The 24633-nt window shown below is 49.2% G+C and overlaps 1 pseudogene; it reads right to left on the reverse strand.

The window, feature by feature from the left end:
• Nucleotides 1–40: 40 nt before the first annotated feature.
• Nucleotides 41–6044, reverse strand: LOC118990133 (cell cycle progression protein 1-like; annotated as a pseudogene).
• Between the last annotated feature and the right edge of the window lie 18589 nt (nucleotides 6045–24633).

A 24633-nucleotide genomic window follows, 5' to 3' on the forward strand; every position in this document is an offset into this window, starting at 1 on the left:
TTTCCTCTCCTACAGCCGCAGCTCAACACAGTGTCTGCATTTACTGCTTTCCTCTCTCTCTCTCCTCAGGCTTCTCTAACGGTGTCACACGAACAGTCCATAACACCATCCGCAGCCACCCAATTGCCCAGCCAAGATGTGCAGTCCTTTCTACTGTGTTTGACACACTTACACATACTCCTCTTGCTTGAGGTCATCTTTGGTCGTCCATGATGCCACTCTCTGGTCCTGTCCCTCTCGGCCTCCTTTTCCTACCACCCCTTACATGTCGGAGTTCCCCGGGAGTCTGACAAAGGCTTCTAGCCTAGACCACACACACACACACACACACACACACACACAGTCTGGGTGAGAGACAGTCACACCACAACCAATGGCCAGCTGACCCTCTCCATTTGGGCGTCAGGAGGTGCCTCTGAGCACAATTCTCATTTCCAGTTCCCCTAACCTCAAACCTTCTGGCTTTCCTTGTCTTGATGATCTTACCATCCAACTCGTGACCCAGCCCAGAAATCTGGAAACCACGGTCACTTTCTACTTCCCCTTCTCAAGAAAAACCACTAGTTTTACTTACTATGTGTTGCTCCAACCCGTCTCCCCGCCTTCACTCGTCCTCATCAGCTCGGGTCTGCATCGTGTTAAAGGCCGTCCAGGCGTCGCCCTTTCCAAATCCATCACTCTCCCGGCTGCTGCCCATGACCCAGGCTGCTCGGCCAGTAAGGCAAGTCCTTGCCCATAAAACGAGGCTCTTTGTGACCTAAACATTTTCTGCTATTTGCACCCCGGCACTGCCTCACCTCCCCAAAGTGGCACGTGTTCAGCTCTCCCACTCAAGGTTCCCTTTGAGTGGTCTGTCCTGGCCTAGCTGCTCAGCAAATTCATTTCTCCTTCAAAAGCCAATTTCAAAAACGTTCACTCCAAAGGCCACCCCTTTACACGTCTCCAGACGGAGGCCACCGTGTCCAAGGCCTCTACAGCTCCACTTCATGGATTTACCAAGCTCTCGAAAGCTGGCGAACGCCTTCCCAGCAAGAATTTCTCATTTGTTCCCTCGGGCAACCTCACAGTGCTTTGCTCATTATAAGCACTAGATAATCATTTCAGGACCAAAGTCACCAGACTCGGTCTCATTATTTTATAGACACATTACTTTTCTTCACAGAGATAGCCATCGCAAATGCAGAAAAATAAAGCTAACCGTTGAAGGTTAGTCAAGTTTCACGTTACGGAGTATAGGGCTGATAAGCACTAGATACAGTTAGTTTTGGTGGTTGTGTACCAAGCTCACACATTAAAACTTGGGGCTTCGCCAGCTTGGCCTCTTCCATAACGTCTGTACCTTTACCAACAATAATTCCGTAGTAAGTGTGTTAAATATCATAGTTTAGTTGGTGAGTGAAATAGACGAATGAAAATAAGTGGGACATCCAAATGGTGAGCTGTGAGCTCTTCTGATTTCAGAGTTTAAGTTCTTTAGTGCACACCTAGCTTCCCAAAAGTGAGTAAATAAAAGATTAAAGGAAAATAATTTCACTTAAGGTGACCAAATGCCTTTTCATATAGACTAAACTGAAAAGAAACAAAATAGGATGTATATATCCTGAACTAATTTCTTTAAAAGATTTCATTTATTTATTTTTAGAGACAGGGAAAGGGAGGGAGAAAGAGAGGGAGAGAAACATCAGTGTGTGGCTGCCTCTCATCTGCCCCCTCCTGGGGACCCAGCCCACAACCCAGGCACGGGCCCTGACTGGGAGTCAAACCAGCGACCCTTTGCTGCACAGTCCAGAGCTCAGTCCGCTGAGCCACACCAGCCAGGGCCCTTAACTGATTTCTCAGGTAGAAATTAAACTATTTGCTCAAGTCAAGTTGATTACACGGAATTTTCAATTTATAATAGCTATTAACTTGAAACTATATGTTTTGATTTAATTTATTTTAAACTCTTTGGCAATAAAGTACTTTTACAAATAGTACTTTTTTTTTTTTACAAAAAGTACTTTACAAATAGTAGCATCCTAAGAAACTAATCAAATGATAAATTGCTATCCAATCTATAAATGTTAAAAACTGTTATAACATGGTGCTATGTGAACCCGCCTGGGTCCATATGGAGGTGGGAAAGTGTGACCAAAGAAGTGTATGTCCATCTATACAATTTCCATCTATACATATATCCATCTATACAATTTCTCAAACACTCCACCATTATCTACCTGGTACATAATCTTTAACATTATTTTAAAAGTCAGTGAAGAGCTTCTGACCATGTATGATAAAAATTACTGATGAGCCCTGGCTAGTGTAGCTCAATGGATTGAGCATGGGCCTGTGAACCAAAGGGTCACCAGTTCAATTCCCAGTCAGGGCACATGCCTGGGTTGTGGTCCAGGTCTCCAGTAGGGGCCATGCGAGAGGCAACCACACACTGATGTTTCTCTCCCTCTCTTTCTCCGTCCCTTCCCCTCCCTCTAAACATAAATAAATAAAATCTTTGAAAAAATTATTGATGAATTGATCAAGTTCTTTCTGATGATGAAAAGTATCCAGTTTTTCTATTAAGTTACCTTTTAATTAACTATCTAAACTCATCTATCCTTCCAGGATTAGGCGCTTTCCTGTTTACAAAGTTAATGGATTCCTGTCAAGCACATTCTAAAACAACAGAACAAGCTTTTCTGAAAGAATCTGAATTTTCACTACAGCCGTGTTCAGCACTAGATTTCTGAATGTGTACTTTATCTCAGTTCTTCAAAGTGAATTTGTAACAGGGTGCAGCCAAGAGGGGAGCCCCAATTAGGGATTTGTAGTGGGGTCCAGAGGAGCTTGGAGATGGTGGGCTCCACAGCACAGGGCCACACCCGCCCGCAATGCTGGCAGCTGTGGCCGATGGTGGGAGAGGCTGGAATTGGTGCTGCAGAGGAAGGCTGGCGCTGGGGTTTACACAGAGGCGCGACAGCCATTGGCCGCCCCCTTTTTGGGACGACGCGTCTGTTTAGAACCACACAACTTTGGTGTCTTGGTTGGGACCGTGTGGCTTGGGTGAGAGCAGGACCACGCGGCTTTGGAAGTGCTCCCTCTTGCCACGTGGAAGGTGCCAGGAGGACTGTGTGGGTTTGTATTTAAGACTTTAGTTTGTATTATTTCAGACCAATGATAAATTCTTTTCCTTTTCACTGATCTTACGATCTTAAAGATATTAAGATGTATTAAGATACATCTCTCCTTAGGCAGCGAGCAAAATGAACCCAGTAGGTGGGGAGGAACCCCCAGAGAAAAGGGGTGTCTTTTATATCATTCAGCCCCATTCCCCGGTCTGTTCTGTAACAAATTGGCTTTTCTTTCCTTCCCTCTCTTTGTGCGGTAGGGCCTCTGTTATTCTGGTTTTGTGTTATACTGTGGGTATAAATATTCACTAAAAACTGTTGGCTTTTTAGCCGTGCCTGCTTTTGTAGCACCAAATCTCTTGTTGCCCTTCTCATCAGAGATGCTCTTGGTGGTGTCTTTGAACTGTGCGAAAGTGGGTTTAACTGACTCTGAGAATTTTTTCAGATTTTCTTTCACAGCGTCTTTTACCTGTTTAGTTTTATTTTTTTCTTTATGACGCCTCACAAACTCCTTGGTAGGAGTCTTCAAGGCATCAAATGTTTCCTTAACTGAACCCCAAATTGTTTCCTTCCATTTATTTTTAGCTCTGTGGTTTCCTCTGCTCCCTTACTTGTTCCCATCAGTTTCTCGTTTTCCATCTTGCCTCTGTATACACTTTCCTACAAATCAGAACGCTGCCATTCAAAGGGAACTTCCCCCCAGCTCGGGGAGCCTTCCCTGTCAGATTTCCACTTCCCCTGCTCAGGCAGGATGTGGGGAGAGCCCGGGCTGCCCGTTGACCATCCAGAGCCGAGCTGCCGACCTCCCACCCTTAACACCACGGTGTTCAGTCATTCCCCCTCCTCAGTATGTTTGCTTCCGCCAGCAGAGTCTCCCTTTGATGAAGGCAGCTGTGCGTTTTCTGCTTTTCTTCTTCCAAACGCTGCTTATGTTTCTGATTTTCTGTAGCTAGCTCAGTACTTGTCCCTTTATCTTCCCGTGTCCTCATCCGTTCTCTTTGTTGCCACCTCTTCCGGTAGTGCAGACAAGGTCTTTTTTCCTTCTCCAGCGATATTCTTAAATCCTGATCTTCTGTGTTAAGTTTCTTTTTCTGAGCGTCAAAAGACATCTTCTTCCCTGCTTCAGTTCAGAAAGGGCCCAGCCCTGTGCAAGGCTTTCCCTCAACGACCTACTATCTGTAACGGATTCCTGTTTCTGGTGACATTGGGAAAGAGAGGCCTTCGTATCATTCAGTTCCTCTCCATGTATCTTTACGACTCACTGTTGATGCTCCCGAATCTGAATTGTGCCGTAGAGACATCCACACCCCAAGCTGATGACCATCACCAGCAAATGTATCACACGTCCCAAGGCCACGACTGAAACAGCGTTGACACAGCTCCTCAGAGGGCCGGTTTCTACTTCAGTGAGCAGTCAGCCATTCTTTGGATTATGAACTAGAAGCCGCCTTCCTCCTCCTAGTGCAGGGTGGCCTCAAGGCGGAACTGGGCTGGTGACTGGTTGCGTCCCTACCTGACCTGTGGGCACTAGGCCGAGATGAAAACACAGCTTCTGGCTGACAGAATGTGTAAGTTAAAGTCTTCTGGCCTCTGGGCTTCTGTAACAATTTTGGCTTCTCCTTGGTTTCCAATTTCTCCTAACTTAGGTGGCTGAAGGGTAACAATATCAGAATTGTCACTGAAAGTTCCAAAATAGACATTGTCTGCAGGCGACTTTTCTTCCTCTCCCTCAAGCACTAACTTCGTTTCCTCCAAAGCCGGATAAGCAGTTTCTCCCACTGACACGGCGACGTTTAGGCTGCCCTCTTCCTGCTCTCACGGCTCGTGGCTCTAAAGACAAATGCTCTGGGCTGGGCTCGCAGCTGTCCCTGTTCAGAACCCACCTGCTCCACACCAGACCCCTCCTGGCTGAGGCTGGTCCAGCCATAAGATGAATCCCTATCGCTGGCATTTTCAGACACTTTTCAGGTGCAAAGGGGCAGCGCCCTCTCCGCTCCACCGTGCGGGCTCCATGATGCGTTTTAAAAAGCAAAAGTTTTACGTCTGAAATCACGTTGTCAGTCCTTCACTTACGTAGTATGCTTTTGGAGTCATAGCTAGGAAATCTTTATTTAATCCAAGGTCGAAAGATAGTCTCCTATGTTTTCTTCTAAACATTTTATAGTTTAGCTCTCACATGAAGGGCCACCAGCCATTTCGAGTTCATTTGTGTGGGTGTAATCCTTCCTGCTGCACGTGGGCATTTGTCCCAGCACCATTTTCAGTTCATCTATTTCAGCGTAGTAATCCACTCTGAGTTGACTAACTGAATCACCTTGGCACCTTTATGGCAAATAAATTGACCATAAACGTAAGGGTTTATTTTGGTACTCTCCATGCTCTTCCATATGTTATAAATATACATTAAATAAATAAACATATGTTGATGTTTGTGTCAATACCACACTGTTTTGACTCCTGTACTACTATAGTTTATTTATTTATTTTCTTTAAATATTTTATTTATTTATCTTTAGAGGGGAAGGGAAGGAGAGAGGGAGAGAAATATCAATGTATGGTTGCCTCTGCCGAGGACACACAATGTATCGTGTGTCCCCTGCCGGGAACTGGCCTGCAGCCCAGGCATGTGCCCTGACTGGGAATCGAACGGCGATCCTCTGGTTCGCAGGCCCAGGGCTATTATAGTTTATTTTTACTTTATTATTTTATATTGACTTATATTTGAAATACACATTGCATAAATTTAAGGTATACAACATATTGCTTTGATACATTAATGTTGCAATATGATTGTCCTAGTAGCATTAGCTAACACTTCAGGCTACTAACGTTTATGACATAGTTCTGTTCTCTATAATCCCCGTACTGTGTGTTAGGTCTCCGGGACTTATCTACCAGTTGCTTAAGTTTGTAATTCAACGTCTCTCCCAGCACCATGATCCCCAGTCCCTGGTAACCACCATGTTACTCTCTGCTTTTAGGATTTTATTTTAGATTCTATGTGTGAGAGACATCATACAGTGTGTGTCCTTCTCTGTTCGATTTGTCTCATTTACCATAATGCCCTCAAGGTCCACCCATGTTGTTGCAAACAGCAGAATTGTGTTTTTTCTCCTAGCTACATAGTACCCATGGTATAAATATGCCCCGTCTTCCTTATCCATGCATCCACTGACAAACACTTAGGTTGTTTCTGTGTCTCGGCTACTGTGAATAATGACGCGATGAGCATGGGGGTGCGGGCACAGGCATAGCTCAGAGATGTTGTGGGTTTGGCTCCAGACCAAAGCAACGAGGTGAGCATCCCAATAGAGTGGGTCACACGAGTCTTATGTCTCCCCAGTCCATATGCAGCACAGTGCGGTCTGTCACAGTCTGTTAAGTGTATAATAGCATCATGTCTAAAGAAATGTACATCCCTTAATTTTAAAATATTGCTAAAAATTATTCACTATCGTCTGAGCCTTTAGCGAGTGGCACCCCTGGTGGGAGTCTTGCCTCCCTGCTGACGGAAGTGCAGTATCTGTGGAGAGCAATGAGGAGAAGCACAGTAAAACACAGCACACCTGTATCTTTTGATACCCCACTTTCCCTTCCTTCGGATATATGTCCAAAAGTGGGATTGCTGGATCACACGATAGTTCTATTCTTCATGTTCTGACGAACCTCTATACTGCTCCCAACAGTGGCTGCACCGGGTTACAATCCCACCAACAGGGCACGAGGGTCGGCCCCTTTTCCCCACATCCTCCCCAGAACTTGTTCTCTCTTGTCTTCATGATGATCACCATGTTTTAAAAGGAATTTTTTTAAAGATTTTATTTATTTATCTTTAGAGGGGAAGGGAAGGAGAGAGGGAGAGAAATATCAGTGTATGGTTGCCTCTTGTGCATCCCCTGCTGGGAACTGGCCTGCAACCCAGGCATGTGCCCTGACTGGGAATCGAACCATGATCCTTTGGTTTGTAGGTGTGTGCTCAATCCACTGAGCTACACCAGCCAGGGATTCTTCATGGTGATCGCCATTCTTGTAGGTTAGAGGTGATATCTCATTGTGATTTAGATTTGCATTTCCCTGCTGATTAGTTAGCCACATAGATATCTTCTTTGAGAAATATCTATTTAGCTCCTCTACCCATTTTTTAAAATTAAAAAAAAAGTTTATTGATTTTAGAAAGAGAGGAAGGGAGAGAGAGGGAGAAACATCAGTGTGAAAGAGAAACATCAATTGGTTCCTTCCCATACACGCCCTGACTGGGTATTGAACCCGCAACTTGAGTATGTGCCCTAAGCGAAAATTGGACCCCAAACCTTTGGGGGTTTGGGACAACATTCAAACCAACTGAACCACACCCACAGGGCTCTCCTGCCAATTTTAAAATTAGATTGTTTTAACTGTATGACTTATTTATGAACTTGGAATATCTACCCCTTATCTGATACATAGTGTGCAAAGGTTTTCTTCCATTTTATAGGCAGCCTTTTTATTTGATTGTTTCTTTTACTCTGCAGAAGATTGAAGTTTGATGTAATCCCACTTGTTTCTTTTCTTTTGGTGCCATATCCAAAAAAATCATTGCCAAGGACAATGTCAAAGAGCTCCTTCCCTGAATTTCATTCTAGAAGTTTTATGTTTGAGTTTTTGATCCATTTTCAGTTAATTTTTATGTGCGGTGTAAGATGGGATCAAATTTATATTTTCTGCATGAGATTACCCAGTTTTTCCAATACCAACATAAATAACAGTGAGAAACAGATAAAAAAACCAAAACCAGCAAGACCCAAACAGGATAAACCAAAGAAATCCATGCCCAGATGTATCATGATGAAACTAATTTGTTAATTAGTTTATTAAACTAATAAACTAATGAAACTCCAGTGATGTGAAAGCTAAACCTTATGGGTTGTTTTCTTTTTGAGGCTCTATTTATTAGAAAAAATCTTTTTCTTGAACTTCTGGCCCAGATAGCAGTGTAGGTAAACGTTATACTTGTCTCCTCCCACAACCACATCAAAATTATGACTAAACTACAGAAAAACCACCGTTGAGAACTGCCTGAAATCTGCCTGAAATCTGGCTGAGCGGAAGTCCTATAAGTAGGGATTTAAGGAAGAAGCCACTTCAGATGGGTAGGAGGGGTGGAGACATGGAATGGGATGGTCCCACCCCTAGGAGCGAAATAAAAATCAGAAGGTGTATCTCAGCCCTGGAGATCCCGCCTGAGGAGCGAGGGGCCTCAGCCCCACACCAGGTCCCCAAGCCCAGGGTCCCAGTGCTGGGAAGAAAAGTTCTTATAACTTGTGGCCGTAAGAACCAGCAGGAACTGAGGCTGAGATGGAAGGCCCTGGAGTGCCCGGCAGTTCCTCTTGAAGGGACCACACAAGGGCTTCCTCTGATTAACTTCCTCTGAGCTCTAGCCCTGGGATGGCAGCTGGAAAGGCACCAGGGACATACGGAGAGGAACTAAATTGTCTGACATAAAGGCAAGAGCTGGGGGGAGGGACAGCTTTCTCCCAGACAAAAGTGCTGGCAGAGGCCATTGTTCCTTTGATGAACCCTTCCCCCACTAGATGGCAGGCCAGCACCATATCTGAGTCTCTACATCAGCCTGGCCATCACTGTTTGTCCCACCCTGGTGATTCCCTGAGACGTCTCCCCACCAAACTTGTAGGTCCACCCACACTATTTCCAGTGGCTTCTCCACATGAATGGCCTGTCTTGGCTCATGCCTCAGACTTTCCTAAAATTTCTCAGGGACTTTCCTTTTTCTCAAACAAGCAGCATCTGGCCTCTGTGCAACCTGTACCTCTTGCTAAGTAGCCCCAGGCCTGGCACTAGAGGCAGCCACCTTGGTTTGCAGCTTGGCTTCTCGTGGGTACCTCCAAGCCCAGCACAAGTAGCAGCCACCTGCAGATTGCTCTGTAGCTCATGCCAGGTAGCCCCAGGCAGGGGACAGGCAATGGCTGACTTTGTCCCTCCCAGAAGGCCCCAGAGCCAGTGCCCCTGGTGAATAGTTTCAGCCCATGCTGATTACAACCCTATCACCACCACAAGTCACACACTCAAGGGACGGACTCAGTGAGCACCACAGCCCTAATGAAGCAAGTCCTGCTATGTAGGCTCTACTCCAGCACAGCATCAGCTCAACTGTAGTTGCAACCAGTCCTCTCAGCCAATCAGCTTGGGAGTAAGTCGCTTCCAGTGAGGCCAATAGCGGTCAAGGTTCAACTACAATAGGACAGTGCACACGGCCCACACAGAGGCACTCCTGGAGTGCCCAGCTTGGGGGACTGGAGAGGTGGCACCACTGAGCCCTACAGAACACCTACTACACAAGGCCAATCTGACAAGTCTGGGAGACATAGCAGATCTACCTAAAACATAGAAACAAACATTGGGAAGCAGCTAAAATGCAGAGACAACAAAACAGGTCCCAGATGAGAGAACAGGAGAAATATCCAGAAAAAGAACTAAATAAAATGGAGACAAGAAAACTACCAGATACAGAGTTCAAAATGATGGTTATAAGGAACTTTGGCTCAAGGAACTTAATGAGAGCTTCAATAGGATGAAAATAGACATAGAAACCAGCCAAAAGAGAACCAGTCAGAACAGAAGGATCCATGAACTGAAACGAAGAACGATTTATAGGGAATCAACAGTAGAGTAGATGAAGCTGAGAATCAGATCAGCAATTAGGAATATAAGGAAGCATGAAACACCCAATCAGAACAGCAAAAAGAAAAAATACTGCCAAAAAAGATGAAGATAGTGTAAAAAGCCTCTGGAAGAACTTCAAGTGTACCAGCATTCACATAACGGGGGAGCCAGGAGAAATAGAGAGCAAGAAATTGAAAACCTGTTTGAAAAAATAATGACAGAAAACTTCCCTAACCTGGTGAGGAAGTAAACATACAAGTCCAGGAAGCAGAGAGAGTCCCAAACAAGATGAACCCAAAGAGGCCCACACCAAGACACATCATAATTAAAATGCAAAAGGTTAAAGACAAAGAGAGAATCTTAAAAGCAGTAAGAGAAAAGCAATTAGTTACCTAGAAAGGAGCTCCCATAAGACTGTCAGCTGATTCAGAAATTTTGAAGGCCAGAAGGGAGAGAAATATTCAAAGTGATGAAAAGCAAGGACCTATGACCAAGATTACTCTAGCCAACAAAGCTATGATTTAGAATCGAAGGACATATGTAGAGCTCCCAAGACAAGGAATAGCTAAAGGAGTTCATTACTACCAACCAAGTATTATATGAAACATTAAAGGGACTTCTTTAAAAAGAAGAAGAAGATCAAAAATATGAAAAATATGCCCTGGCTGGTGTAGCTCAGTGGATTGAGCATGGGCCTGCAAACTGAAGGGTGGCTGGTTCGATTCCCAGTCAGGGCACATGCCTGGGTTGTGGGCCAGTCCCCGAACTGGGGGTGCTCTAGAGGCAACCACACATTGATGTTTCTTTCCCTCTCTTTCTCCTTTCCTTCCCCTCTCTAAAAATAAATAAATAAATAAATAAATGAAAAATAAAATGGCAATAAATACATTCTATCAACAACTGAATCTAAAAAGCAAAATAAATGAACAAGCAGTACAGAAGTAGACTCATAGATACAGAGAACATTTTGATGGTTGCCAGACGGAGGGAGGTTGGGGGGTGGGTGAAAAGGTGAAGGGATTAAGAAGTACAAATTGGTTGTTACAGAATTGTTATGAGGATGTGAAGTACAGCACAGGGAATATAGTCAATAATATTCTAATAACTCTGTATGGTGCCAGATGGGTACGAGATTTATTGGGGTGATCACTTAGTTTTAAAATGTCTAATTACTAGGGTGTATTCCTGAAACTAATGTAATATTATATGTTGACAGTAATTGAAAAATATGATTAAAAATTAATAAAACTTCAAGCTTCACAAGAAAAAAATACAGGAGATAAATAAATAAATAAATCTTCTGTTATTCAGACTGGATCATTTATATTGGCTTATTTTCAAGTTTACTCACTCGCTCCTCTGTCTTATTTTCTTTCTTTTGTTTTAATGGACTCTCATTTTGCTTTTAATTTTTTAAAGATTTTATTTATTTTTAGATAGGGGAAGGGAGGGTGAAAGAAAGGGAGAGAAACATAAATGTGTGGTTGCCTCTCACGCGCTCTCTACTGGGGGTCTGACCTGGCCTGCAACCCAGCGTGTGTCCTGACTGGGGAATCCAACCCATGACCCTTTGGTTCTCAGGCCTGCGGGCAACCCACTGAGCAGTAAGAGAGGGGGCTGGAGCATGAGAGAATGAAGACAATTTCTAAGGAGAGGGAGGCGTTTTCTCCCTGAGCTACACCAGCCAGGGCTGCCCTATTTTCTTTCTATTTTGCTCCTGAGCTTATCTAGTGAGTGTCTAACTTTTAAATCTTGTATTTTTAAGTCCTATTTTTTAATTTATTTTTTATGTCTTCTTTTTCTTTGCTGAGACTTTTCCCTATTCAGTTCAAAAGTACTTGTCCTTACGTCTTGGAGCTTCTTTACAGCGTCTTAAAGTCTGTTACTTAGTTCCAACATCTCAGTGTTGGCCTCTTTCCATAGTCTTTGCCATGCAAGTTGAGCTTTTCCTGGGTCTCCACATGCCAAGCAATTTTGTTTTGAATTCTAGACATTTTGAATTTCATGAGACCGAGTCCTGTTTGAATACTATGGAAAATATTGAAATTTATATTTTAACAGGCAACTGACTATTGGGTTCAGGCCACAAGTTCTGACCAGCCTTCTGGGGTTTCAATGTTAATTCCCTTTCCTATGCCTTTCCAGAGCTGTTTCTATTTGTCCCACACGGGCACCCTCCAGTGGTCAGTCTGAGAATAGGATGGTGGTGGATCCTTTAGTTCACTCCTGAGCACCTGGTATGCTGCTTAGGCTCAAATCCATGCCTGCTCAGCTTGGAGGTGAGCTCAGGAGTTCATAAACGACTTCATGAAGTCGGTTTTCTGAGTTCCTCTATCTCCACTATCTCCCGGGGCCCCCTCTTTTCAGTCAGAAAGCTAGAGTTTTTGTTACTTTGTTCTGCAGTGTACTTCCTGCAACTGCGCCCCCTTTCAGGGACAAGTGGCAAGAGGATGGAGGGAGAGAGAGAGAGCAAGAACGAGAGCAAGCAACAGGATTTGTCCCCATCCCTTGGGACACCTCCCATCCAAGTTTCCCTCCCTTTAAGTTTTAGGTGCCTCCAAACCAAGCGGACTACAGCAGGAATGTTAGGGGGCTGGAGCATGAGAGAATGAAGACAATTTCTAAGAAGAGGGAGGCATTTTCTCACGCTTTGAGCATCAGAGTTCCTCTCCTATTCTTCCAACCAGAGCTAAAGGGCTTCTCCTGGAGTTTCCCTCCCCCTCCCCCCGTCTGTGCCGTCTCCCTATTTCAGTTTCAGGCGGCTGTCCGTCCAGCCCAGAGGGTGCTGGAGGGAACACAGGAAGCCCCTCCCCAGTTCAATGGCACTCCAAATTCTGATTTTCTTCCCCGATTCACCTGCTACTATCTACTCTGTTCAGAGTCCTTCGTGCACCCTGTCCAGATTTTATGGCTGCATGTGGTGGGACAGAGTGGAATATGTCTCCTCCACATTACCTTTTTATTGCTGAGTATAGATCATGCTACAATCCATCTGTTTTCTTTCTTTTTTTTTAAAGATTTTATTTATTTATCTTTAGAGGGGAAGGGGAGAGGGAAAGAAACATCAATGTATGGTTGCCTTTTGTGCATCCCCTGCTGGTAGTTAGCCTGCAAGGAACTGGCCTGCAACCCAGGCATGTGCCCTGACTGGGAATCGAACCGCGATCATCTGGTTTGCAGGCCCGCGCTCAATCCACTGAGCTACGCCAGCCAGGGCTCCATCTGTTTTCTTGCTGTTGGCCATTTTTGTTGTTTCCAGTTTTTGCTTATTACAAATTAAGCTGCTATGAACATCTGAACATTCAAGTACAAGTCTTTGTATGCATGCATACTTTCATTTGTTTTGGGTAAACATCTAGGAATGGAAAAGCTAGATTATATGGCATATATATATAATATATCATAGGTGTCATATATAACACATATATGGAAACTGCCAAAATGTTTCCAAAGTAGTTGTATCATTTTACATTCCTGCCAACAGCGAGGAGCCACAGTGGCCCCATGCCATTGCCAACATTTGGCGTGGCCCTTCTCATTCAGCCTTCCAAGTGGACGTGCGGAGGTATTTCCCTGCAGTTTTAATGTGAGTACCCTTAATGGCTACCGATGTCCAGCAGCCATTAAGGGTAATGGCTTTTCATCTGCTTATTTACCTGTATAGCTGTACATTTTCTTTAGTGAAATACCCATATGAATCTTTGGGTCACTTAAAAATGTGTTGCTTTATTATTGAGTTGTAAGTATTCTCTCTATATATATTCCCCATACAAGTCCTGTATGGGATCTATGATTTGCAGATATTTTCTCCTGATCTATGGCCACTGCATCTTATTTATGTCTGTTTGGCTTCCGCTCCAAATTCTGCCAGGATCCATTCCCTGTGCCTCCCATTGCCACCACCAGCACCCTGGTCCCCTCTTCTGGATCATTCTCCTGCTCCAGCCTCCACCGCGGCCTTCTTGCTTTCCTGCCTGCCGAAAGACTTGGTGTGTACGTGTAGATGTGAACAAAATGAACTCCATTTCTGTGTCTCGGATTCCATCCCATTTTTTAGGTCCCAGCTTCCCAGTCCTCGGCAAGCATATTGAAACTTTCTAGTTGTCAAATACCCATGTTCCTTACAATGCAGTCATAAATATGTTTTTAGTAATAGTGGAATACCATGACAACCAAAATAAATATTAAACTGGTAATAGTATCTATTACAAACAATCATCTATCATAAGACTCCCAGGGGTTATGGCCTCTGGGGCTCCTGCCTTCTTTGTCCCTTTGTGCTGCCAATCATTAGCACTCAAGACATGCTATTTAAAAGCTTCTGTAACAGGTCTGTTAGGGGAGAACAATCTGTGCACTGCTGGGCCGCCTTTTCTGCTCCGACCCAATCTTCCTGTAAGTAAATCACCCTACAGAAAACAGATGTAATCTGGGGTGTACTCTGCTTCATTTGTCAGCCTTAAAACACCTTCTCGTTGTGGTCCCCATTATACCTCTGCCCCACCACCCGACACTGGGACTGGTCTACAGTTGAGTTCACAAATAGCGGCCGTGAGTACTGTCATCTCACAGCATCATCTCACGGCATCATCTCACCTCCATGCATAACGCCCTTCAAAGGCTCTCCATGCCCGTGGCACAAACCCAAGCCCCCGTCCCTGTCTGCCTCCCTGGACCCATACTCATCATTCTCCCGCCTGCCCTCCGTGCTGCTGTGGCGCTGATCTTCCTTCTCAAACATACCAGTTTCCCTTCCCAAGACCTTTGCCCAGCTACTCCCTCAGCCCGGAGCAGTCCTTGCCCTGTTCTGCACATTGCTGACTCTTCCGTCGCTTAGAAAGTTAAAATGTTACCACTTCAGACATATATGACATCATGCTATTTTATTTCTTGGCAGAATAGTTATCCCAAAACAACATTTTCCCTGTCATTCATTGGCTGCCTCCCCTAGAATAAGCTCCATGAAAGCAGGGACTTGGTCTGTGTTTCTACATCCCTCCTGTGAAGAGCTGTCCCAGCCCCCCAAACAGGCTCAATAAATTCTTGTTGAATGTCTGTGCCCGCAGCACCTGTCTCCGTGCCTGGCACCTGGCCACAGAGTAAACGTTTGCTGTCTGAATGTATCAAGTAATCCATCCCCATGGTAACACTGGTCAAAAACCATCCCTGGGCTAGAAGGCAGAAGGTAAAGACAGGCATACAGGAAAGGGACAAGCACAAGTTTGCAGAGAAGCCTAAGAGAGAAGACAAATTACTCCAGAAGTGTTTGGGGGCCCTGTGACAGAGTTGCCATGTCGCTGCCTCTGGTGTGGGCTCCCACCCAAGGGAGAGCCTCCCATGCCTGCGGGGCTGTGAGGAACACATGTGACACAATGCACAGCTGGCGGGCACAGCCCACAGTCTCCATGATGCCTCCTTGTCAGGAAATGAGACCCTTCGGCCTCACCTGCTGCTCACTCTGCTCCTGTACATCCTGGCATCTGCAAGTTGATTTTCCCAGCCCATAATCTTCAGGATGGCGGGTCTCCCACCTCGGGGACTGGGGACAGCTTGTTGCTCCCATGGCTTCCACCCTCTCTCAGGGCATGAGGCACCAGACCTGCTGGCTTAGCATGGAGCCCAGGGCTCATGGACAGTTTTGACACTCAGCCTCAGGTCCTTCTCTTCATGGACCCTCCCGCATGCAGGCCTCGCCTCTCCCCAAGAGCCTGGTGGGTGAGTGGTCTGTGGGGTCTCCAAGAGCATACACTGCCCTGGTGAGCCTAGATGGTGAGGGCCACTGCGTCCTTGAGTCCTAAAGAGAAGGACCCACCACGCAGCCTCGGCCTGGGGAGAAGCTTCCCTGTAGCTGAGATCCCTGGCAGGCTCCCAGGAGCCAGGGGAGGCCCCAGCCTTCACTGTAACCCAGGGTTGGGGGTAAACAAACTCCCAGGAGCCTCTTATCAGAGGTGTGGACTCCAGTTGGCAGGTCACGGTTGGGCAGGGCTTGTTGGGGAAAGTCACACTTTTGTTGTGGGAGAAATTTCTGGGATGTGGCTGCCCAGGAGGTAACAGGTCTGTTAGGGGAGAAGGTGGCCCTGTCGTGGACTTCTCAGCTGGGAAGTGAGGGATTGGGGCAGCACACACGGGGACATGTTACTCCTCTGGCCAGCTCACCCAGAAGTTCAAATTGGTCCTGCGTCTCGGGGCCCTGGCCTGGGGGTCCGGGGGCAGGAGGGGGGTGCATCCTGACCAGGTTTTAATCTGAGGAACCAGGCAGCTGCTCATCGACTCTCAGATTTTGTTCTCCTGACGGGTCCCAGCCTCCATTCCCAGCCTGGACTAAACAGCTAGGGCAGGTTCTGCCTGGGGATAACTCTCCCTCTTTTTTTTTTTTTAAATCCTCACTCAAGGAATGTTTACTGATTCAAGAGACAGAGAGAGGGGGAGAGAGTGAAACATTGATGTGAGGGGGAACACTGATTGGTTGCTTCTCATAGGCACCATGACCAAGGATGGAACCTGCAACCTTTTGGAATACTGGGCACCGCTCCAAGAAATTGTGCTGCCTGGCCAGGGCTGACTCGCCCTTTTTAGAATGCCTAGGGTACTGCCCTGTCACAGGCCTATCCCTTTGCCTTCAATCCCAGGCCAAATCCCCTGTGGGCCCCCGGGGGCTTGCTTTGGGGGAAGCCAGGGGACACCTGCACCCACCTGGGGAGAGGTGTACTCAGCCTAGGATGCAGGTCTGCCTGGCCATGATGGCCTCCCTCGGTAACCACCTCAGAAAAACCACTTCTGCCTGCCTTCGCTTGAGTCCCTACTATCTGGCACCTGTTCAAAGGCTACTACTGACCAGGAAATAGGTGCTCTGTTCACCAGGTCGTACCTGCTTATCTACCTGAACCAAAGTCCAGTCTCAATTGCTGCCCCCGCCCTTAGAGCCAGCATTGTCCCTGCACACTTCTTCCTCCCCTCGCCCCCTTATACCCTCCCTGTCAAGAAGAGAAAGGGGTGTCTGTTAGCCAGCAGGGGGCACTGCTGCCACAGGGTCAGAGTCTCCTAGACTCAAGCTGCCAAACTGCTGATCCCCTGGGAACACAGGCGGACCTCTGATGGCCTCTGGCCCTGCTGGACGGCAGAAGGATGATGAACTGATAGGCCGCATCCAGCAGTGAGGCCCTTGTCCCAAAAGGCACAGCACAGAGGTCTTGGCATCCAGTTTCAGGTTCTAGCTGTAGCCATCAGTGACCTGGGCATTCCTGAGGCAGGCTGTGACCTTCTACCTCCTGCCCCGTTTTCTTGAGCTCAGTGCCTTCGATTCCCCAGATTCATAAGCTGGGATGGAAGCCAAGGCTCTGAGTGTTGCCTTGACCCTGGCTGTAGACACCCAGGCCCCGGCAGAGCCAGGGTCGGTCTCCCTACACTGCTCCCAGAATGGGGAACCTCGAGAGGGTCTCAGAGGAGCCCTGCTCCAACCCACCTCACATCCTGGCCATCCCCAAATTCTGTCCTCTGACCCTGCTGTCAGATAGGCCCCCCGTCCTGCTATCGGGATGCAGCAGGGCAAGGCGAGAAGGTGCCTTGAGTGCAAGACTGAGGGAGGAGCTCACTCTCAGGGTCATGCAAGTACAGAGTTGGCCCCTGAGAAGGTCTCTCCAGATTTGGGGGCCCATGAGACTGTCTCCCCTTGGCAGCCACAGAAAGTTCTAAAGCCCAGATCAGACTCCCAGCTATCCTCACAGGGTCCACCCTAGAATTTACTTCGACAAACACCTAAGGACAGACCCTAATTCTCCAGAAGGGGAAGGACCATGCATCCTGCCCGAGGAGTTTCTTGTCTGCGGGATCAAGCCCAGGCCCCTGAGCACAGCACTGAGATTTCTTCCCAGCGTGTGCCCCATTGGCCAGTCAGCCTCGCTCCTGGGGTCTGGGAGCCACACCACGAGCAGGATCTGCCCTGCACTCCTGCCTCCAGGCTTTTCCTTGGGCTGTTCCCACACCCTGGAATGCCCCCTGCTGCTGCTAGCCTATTAAGCTTTTTGACTCCTGCACAACCCTGCCGGATGCTTTGTCCTCAGAGTAGCCATCCGTGAACACTGCTAAGGTAAACTGCTCCTATCCCCCCTGAGGATAGGAGCAGGGGCTTTTTGTCCCTGAGGGACAAAAAGGCACACACCTGAGGCTTTTTGTCCCTTTGTCTCATACTCCAGGTATGACACACAGCCATCATTCTTCAGTGAGAGGGCACTATGTGCCTACTGTTTTCAAGGTGTGTGCTAGATGCCAGAGAGGTGGCTCTGTGCATGTGACATTCAGAGAGCTCACACCGAGCAGCAGGGACTTTGGCTGCTCTCGGCTAGCAGGGCACAGGGCTGAGCAGCATTCCATGAACTTTAGATGGCCCCAAGTCTTCAGCCTGCTGAACCGACTGCTCTACTAGAAACAGATTAATACAGGAGGCTGCGGGAAGCCCTCTCCAACATTCCCGAAGGTTCCTGAAGAAGGCTGAATAGCTTTGGATTCCTGGGGGTGACCAGTCACCAGAGGCCCCCTGGCTCAGAGCTCTTCCCAACATACCCTGGTCCATTCTACCCCCCCAGTAGGGACCCAGTCCTCTGAAATACTCCAAGAGCAGCACATCACATTGGCCATCTGACATGGTGACATACTTACTGTGGCTTGTCACCTGCCAAGCTGGAGGGCAGACAGTCATGCTATTTCCCACACCATCTGAGCCAGTGGGTCTCTGTAGACACTTTACTCCTGCCATCAGACAATAGATATTTCCCTGAAGACATGCACACAGAGAAAGACTGAACACTCTCACACCTGGCTGAGTCCTATTTAAACTGAGCCTCTTCGTAGACTTACCTTTCAGGAGAGATGACGGCATCTACCTGATATTAACACAACTTCCCCCTTGTCCCGTAGCTGGCTGGCCCCTGTCACTACACCCCCAGTCTCATTGCAGGACTTAGAGGGGCCACATGTGTGAGCAGGGCACTAAGAAAGGGAACAGAGGTCCCCTTGGAGGGACAGAACCAGACAGAGTCGATCACAGTGCTGCTCAGGGAAGACAGGGCTCTCCCCACTCCCCCTTTGGGGTATCCATTGTTTCTGTGGAAACTGCCTTGTTGTCAAGACCACTTCAGGGAAAATGTGCACACTGCGGAGACAATCGGAATCTGTCATCCATCCCTCCATCATCCATCCATCCCCATCCACACTGGTTCACAGGGCCGCTGTTGTGCTCAGCCAGAGTACGCACCAGGCCGTTCTGTTCTTCTCCTAACTCTTGCCCCACTTTCCTTCCGTGAATGTACCTTTAACTCAGCTCTTGCTGAGTCCAAGGTACAAAGGAATATTCTTGTTGATGTTTTCTAGCTTAAGCTACATCTACTGTCTCTGAAATAGGACTTCAAACATACTCTGAAGACCAGGTGCTTCCCCAAGTCAAACTGATGGGCTTGGATGACAGTTAGGCTCCCAGCCTCAAAGACGTCACTCGGACTTGCGGACGACCAGCATCAGTGGGTCTAGCAGAAGGAGGGGGCAATAACCTGTTTGGTCTGGGGCCTTGACTAAAATGCTATCATGGTTACTCAAGGACACTCCTTCATTGTCCTGAGCCCGATTCCAGGGCAGCCCCTGGAATTGGGATTCCCAGGCTGAGTCACCAGAGTCACCAGGGGCTGTGCTCACAGCACAAGCCCCACTCTTGCAGCATTCGGAGTTTCCCTGGCCTGCCACCTGATCCTGAGCCTGGGCCAGAGGAAATCAATGCTTGCCTGGATAAGGAATGATTGAGGGTCTGCCTACCTGTCCCTCCACAGGCTAGCTGGCTGCTCCCAGAGCAGCTACCACTGTTACTTGCCCCACCCTCAGCTCTTCTGGCCTGGGAAAGTTCTACTTGTTTGTGTTTCTAAGAGCCACAGCTATCAGGAGATCTCATCATCACAGGCTTGGGGTCTTAAATGCAAGAATTCAGGAGACAGGCCTTGCAGATGACACCACCCACGTTGACCCCAGCTTTGTTCTGAAGAGGTCAGGGAGGGTCCGGGACGCTGCCTCACCATCCCAAACTCCCAGCCTCTCTGACTCAAATCCAGGCTCAACCGACAAACATCTCTGGCTTGAGCTACAAGCCCTGGGGGAGGGGAGGAAGTGGCTGACCCCCACGGGCAGCATTCCTGAGCCGTGACTGCAGCCTGCTCCCCGCCCGACCCACTCNTGACCCCAGCTTTGTTCTGAAGAGGTCAGGGAGGGTCCGGGACGCTGCCTCACCATCCCAAACTCCCAGCCTCTCTGACTCAAATCCAGGCTCAACCGACAAACATCTCTGGCTTGAGCTACAAGCCCTGGGGAGGGGAGGAAGTGGCTGACCCCCACGGGCAGCATTCCTGAGCCGTGACTGCAGCCTGCTCCCCGCCCGACCCACTCCATCTGGAGGGCAGCTCTTAAGGAGCCGCAGAGGGCTCCCCCTACCGGGCTCAGGCCTCCTTCCACTGAGGGTATCCCAGGGATCTGATCGGGCTACAGGGCCAGGAGAGCTGAGCCCAGGGGACCCCTGGAGTAGGTCAGACGGCCACCATGCCCACTCTAGATACCTCCGACTCAGCATTTCTTTACTCATTCCATAAATCCTCACCGAGACCCTCCTGCTGGTTATCAGGGTGCTGGGCTCTGGGAACCCAGCAGGCTGGGCTAGACAGGCATGGCCCTGTCCTAAGGGCTCCAAGTCCTGTAGGAGAAATCCCCCAACAAATAAAGTATACGAATGGGATAGTCTCAGCAGCAATAAGAGCTATGAAGGCAATAAAACTGGATGTGACGGTCAGCGGTAAAACTGGGAACTTCAACGGTTTGAGGGGGCCGCTTCATTCCTCAGACTCCACCTGCCTCCGCTCCTGTGTGCACAGCCCCCTACGCCCACTTCTGTGGGGGCAGCTGCATTTGGGTGGGGCTTTTCCCGGGCTGGTTTTCCCCAGCTCCTGCTGGAACTTCCAGAGGGCCACTGGCCCTCAACACTGGACGCCTGCCCGTCCCCTGCCCCCGGCCACCGCGTGAACCTCAGCACTCCCGGCGCGGTTCCCGGAAACTCCTCGATTTCCCTGTGGCCCCGGCGTTTGCAAGAAACAGAAACCCAGGCTCCGCCCCTCGGCGCGGGGCCAGAGCAGCGCTGGGTGGCCCGCCGGGCCCTGCCCCGCTGCGCCCCGCCCGCAGGGCCAGGCGGAGGTGGAAGCCCTCTTGAGCGTCCGGGCTCCGCCGGGCGCCGACCCCCTGCCGGCAAGGCTGCGGGTCGAACCCGAGTCGCGCTGGCCGCGGCGGAGGCCGGCGCCATTTATGTGCGCCTACTGTGTGTCCGCCGGCCTGGGAGGCACAGGGCGGGCGGGGGCATTTACGAAGGGCTCTGCACCCCGAGGTGTTACTGGTTTCATCTTGCGGGGTTGAGGATAATGCACACAGAGAAGTTGCGTAACTTGCGCGAGGTCGCACGGCCAAGAGCCGCGGCGGGGGCTGCAAACCCCGGCCCGCAGCGGGAGGCTGGGCGGGGAAGGAGGAGGAAGTGGCTCCGGCACCGGGCAGGTGAGCCGCCTGGCCTGGGCGGGGCAGCCAGCGGGCCGGGGGGAGGGGCGGTCACTGGCGGCCGCGGGAGCGCTGAGGTTGGCAGGCTTTCCTCTTCTCCCGCCTTCCCTCCCTTTCCAGGAAGCCAGCCAGCCCGGAGCCGGCCGCTCACCCTAACTCACCCCCAGGCCGGGCTGAGCAGGAATGTGGAAGTTGGCTCACAGAGCTTGGGCCCCCTCCCCTCCAAATACACACACACACACACACACACACACACACACACACACACACACAGCTCTGCCCGGGCGGCGGGAGCGTGGGTCACGGGGTGGGGTGGAGAGGCGAGGCGCTCCAGACCTGGACTGGGATTGCCCACGGCGAAGTAGGGGTACAGCTACTGCCATAAAGGCTAAGAAGCCTGCCAGGGGCTCTCTGGACTAATGACAGTGGGCGCAGGCCGTGTTGCAGGACCCATTCGCGACGGGGAGGAGTGTGCTGTTCTCATCCAGGTCCATTCCGGTCGCCGCCGCTGCAGGGGCACGGAATCCGCCCTCCTACCCCGCCTCGTGGGGCCCCCCCACGGGGTGGACGGGGAGCTGAGGCCTCTTTCCTCCCAACGCAGTGTTTATGAGAAATGAAACTGCACAAGGCATCAGCGGCAGCCCACACTGACACCCTATTCCCCACTCTGGGGTTCCGGAACAGCCCGGGGCGCTCGAGTCTCTTCCGCCGCTCTCAACGGCAGGGCCCCCTAGTGCTTTCCCAGTCAGCTGCAACCTCCCACTCCGCATTTAGGATTTTTATAACTGCATAATGTTTATTCTGCTGTGTCATATAGCCTTTTTGCTAGCGCTGTGAGGGGAAAGGGGATAAACTCGTGTCCCACCATATCCCCAGGGCCAAACCTAGAGTTGGCCCAGAGCAGGAGTGTGATTTATATTTGTTGAATGGATTAAGAAACGTCTTCCTTTCTCTTGAGCTTAAACTTGCAGGTAGGATGAAACCCCCTGGATTCTATCGTCAAGCTTCTGGATGCTTTTAGATGATCTTATGCTTGCCTTGTGCTCTGCCTGCCTCCCAGGTTTGCTGGGAAAATAGAGATGATGGACTGGACTGGTGTGGCTCAGTTGGTTGAGCATTGTCCCATGGGCGAGGGGTGGCTGGTTTTGTTCCCAATCAGAGGCACATGCCTGGGTTGTGGGTTCAGTCCCCACTTGGGTCATTTTGCGCACAAGGGCCAATTGATTCATGTTTCTCTCTCACATCAGTGTTTCTCTCCCTCTCTTTCTTCCTCTCTTCCCCTTTCTCTAAGAATAAATAAATGAAAGCTTAAAAAGAAAAGAAAATAGAGGTGCTGTCTGGGAGGAACTTGGAGCATCTAAGAGAGCCCTCCCTCTGGACCTGGAAGGCTGGAACACCTGCCTGGGCTTCATCTGCTTTGGGCACTGTGACCACTTCCCTGGGTAGCAGGCCCCGCAGGGACCCCGGGGTGCCCTACTCTCAAACACCTAGTAAAGCCTACTCAGTCCTGCACCTCAGAACTAACTGGACCCACCTAGAGGGGAATAGTGTGTTCTGAGAGGCTAAGGGAGGGAACAGAATTTGGTCCATCAGAAAAGAGGCTCCCACAGGGCTCGTCTTTGCCTCCAGCACCGTGACTGCCAGGCAGTCAGTGCCCCCTCCGGCTGAGGACAGCCCAGGGCCCAGTTCAGAGCAGCTACGCCATGCTCAGGGAACGACAGTGTAGATGGGGGGCTGCCAGGGTGCCTCCCTGCTCCAGAGTTGAGACCCAGCTAACTCCAGCTGTAGGTGTGAGGAACTCAGGTCTCTTGCAGAAAAATGCAGAGTTCCCCAGCAGATCACCACCCAGAATGCGATATGTGGAGAAAGGGCAACATGAAAGTTAAGGGTGAGGGGCTCTTGAGGAGGGAAATGACTCCTAACTGGCTGCTTTGGGGGTACTTCAGAAAACAGGCGGTTGCTCTGAGCACTAAAATGGAGACTGAACTGGAAGTATGGGGAGGGGCGGGGGGGGGGGGAGAACTGAAATTGGGGGGAGGGGCGGGGGAATTGCTAAGTCAGGGTTGAGAAGCAAAGACATGGGAGAGGGGGGAATACAAGATGTGCTCACAGAATGGAAATGCAGTGAAAGAGTCATGCATTTCTGTTGATAATATAGTGTCATTTGACTCATGTTTTATAGTGTAGCAAGGAGTTCGACAGTCTATAGAATGCCACTTTCACACCAAGATGGAGAGGGACTATAGTATCTCTGATTTGCAGATGAGAACACTGAGGCTCAGTGAGGGGCAGAAACTTGCCCAAGGTCACAGGCAAAAAATAGCAACAGCACAAGAACCCAGGCTTTTGGATGAAAATTCTGTGTTCTTTTCCACTGCCCTCGAGTTATTGCCAAGGGCAGGGGAGCTGTGGGAGAGGAGGTTGGAATGGGACCTTCAGGACCAGAGCGAGCAGCGATTCGAATGTGGGACTGAGGAGTCAGGGAGAACTGAGAAGTCTCCAGGGTGAACCTGAGTGCCAGGAGGATGGTCCAAGTTAGGGAGGCAACCCTAGTGCCGAGGCACCTGGAAGGGTGGGCCCGAGGGAGGCTGTGGCAACGAGGTCTGCTCCTGGGATGTGAAAATACGGCTTGGTATAGTGGAAGGAAACCCCAGAGGACCAGGTGAGGCAAAGAGGGGTGGGGGATGACCAAGGCTTCAGGAGAGAGGGAGCCGGAAATAGGCAAGAGAAAGCTGCTGGGCACAGTATGGGAGGAGAGGCCAGGAGTTCTGCTTGTATGAGTGTAACTCCATGGGTAGGGTTCTAGCAGAGGGCCCAACCCTTGGACCTCTCTCTAGGGACAGAGGTCCACCAGACCTTGAGTTTGGACATCACCTGCTCAGAGTGGTAGCCTGCAATCACAGAGGATGAGTATTTTGAGTCAGAGAGGAGAAAGGACCAGTCCTGAATTACTAAGAAAAACCTAGGGAAGTCTCTGTGTTCTGCTGAGCCTTACAGGGAATAGGGAATACATCTTAGAATAGGCAAAAGGTCAGGAGCAGTTACAGTAAAAATTTGAGGTACTTCAACCAGGTGTAGCTTTCTTTCACCAATTTGGAGTATAGCACCCCCCAATCCTCATAAGCAGATTCTCTTACAGGCTTCAGGATACAATGGAATCCCTAGAGTTCTATCCCTAGAAGTTATAAAAGAAAAAAGAAGCCAAAGAACACTTGAGAGACGTAAATGACAATTTCATTGGTAAATCCTAACATTTGGGGAATTTCTCCTAAGCAAAAAATTATCGATGTGTGCAAAG

The sequence above is a fragment of the Sturnira hondurensis genome, unplaced genomic scaffold (genome assembly GCF_014824575.4).
Source record: "Sturnira hondurensis isolate 20B ecotype Veracruz unplaced genomic scaffold, ASM1482457v3 Scaffold0006805, whole genome shotgun sequence".
Lineage (NCBI taxonomy): Eukaryota > Metazoa > Chordata > Mammalia > Chiroptera > Phyllostomidae > Sturnira > Sturnira hondurensis.